Genomic DNA, 1,846 nt, shown 5'->3' with positions numbered 1-1,846 from the left:
GTGTGTGTGTGTGTGTGTGTGTGTGTGTGCGTGCGTGCGTATAGGTGTATATATGTAACACACTTACACCAACGTTTAATAGCGTGTGCGTATCACGCTTGTTTGATTTAAAATAATTGATAAGAAATCATAGATCAACTTAAGACTCGATACGTTTGCGATAGTGGCGCCACGTGTTGGCGTTCGAGAGAGCAAACATTAATTGTTCAGCTCACGTACCTTTATATGAGTCTGATCATGAGTAACACATGTACACACGTATACACGGGCATATATGCGCACGCACGCACACACGCACGCACGCACGCATACACATCTAAACATGCTCACGCTCACACGCACAATGGCGCACATACGCGCACACAAACGCGCGCGCGCACGCACACACACACACACACATACATACACACACACGCGCGCGCGCGCACATAATTATAATAATATATGAATTTCTGAAAAAACGTTTTAGAAACTGATTTAACGTTGATTTATTAAACCTACAAAATGCACATTAATTCCGAGTTTAAATCCTCCCCGTCCGCCCTATACATATACATAAACGACACATTGTTTTTGTTTGGTTTCCCGTACCTAGGCGGAGACAGCGGGAACTAACGATTCCTCACGTGCAAGGAGCTACATAAGCTATACCATATATAGGTATATGTAGTTCCTTGTTCACGTGATGCCCGCATGCAATCTAGAAATGTACAAGCATTTTTGCGTGCCTTCATGATCTCGCCGCCATTTGCATTTGTATTGAATTCAGCAGCGAAGTATCACGAAATTTTGCGTTCAAATGTAATATCAACGCGTCCGCACTGCTGGCTACTGCCAAACACGCATTCGCAAAGGTAGGAAACCGCTATAACATTTTTTTAGGATTACAAATGAAGGCATACGACTACCGTTAAACGTTTAAATACGGCCAAAGTAACCAATTCTGTTTCAATTCAGAGTTCAATCGCAACTCCCCCCGCCTCGCGCTTAGCTGTTAGCTATTGTCGGTTGCTGTTCATTTCAAATCGTTGTATGCAAACTCGTCCTGCTTTTTTTGGATTGGAATTTACATCACGCTGAGGTTCGATGTACAGGCTTCACGACGTAGTCTCTATTTTTATTAAATTAAAAAGATAAATGCGTGCGGTAACGCGACGAATATCGGAGCCGCATTGCTAACTTGAAATGCCTCTAACTATACAGCAATGTAAACACACGTACACGGTACTATCCCGTAGATTTACATACGCAGTTAAAATCACGATCACTAGTTCTATCGGAAGGCAATTGGACTAGGAGAAAATTGACGTTAACCAGCGATGAACGGTGTTATATGTAGCTCTAGAACTATAGCCCTTCGCTCTGCCAAGACTCCTGTGGCACAGCGAATGACTATAGTTCTAGGGCTAAAGGTAGTAGGGTAGCTTAGATGGTGCTAATTGACTAGATGGTGGGAAGAAGAACTCATTGACAATTTACTATTGAACTGCATTCGATTTTACCCTGTATGTTATCGCAGTCTTCGCAGAGTTTCTCCATATGTGTGGCACTTTGACCCATGGCTTAACTATAGGTCTGCATTAATCACATTTAGTTCGTAATTTGCGTGTGTGAAGTGTGTGATATAATGTAGCAACGAACTGAGCGAACAGATGAATAGTTGACACACAAATAGTTGACACACACACATACACACACACACGCACGCACACACACACACACACACACACACACACACACACACACACACACACACACACACACACACACACACACACACACACACACACACACACACACACACACACACACACACACACACACACACACACACGACACTACACAC

The sequence above is a fragment of the Priapulus caudatus genome, unplaced genomic scaffold (genome assembly GCF_000485595.1).
Source record: "Priapulus caudatus unplaced genomic scaffold, Priapulus_caudatus-5.0.1 Scaffold1482, whole genome shotgun sequence".
Lineage (NCBI taxonomy): Eukaryota > Metazoa > Priapulida > Priapulimorpha > Priapulimorphida > Priapulidae > Priapulus > Priapulus caudatus.
Note: the sequence above shows the minus strand (reverse complement) of the source record.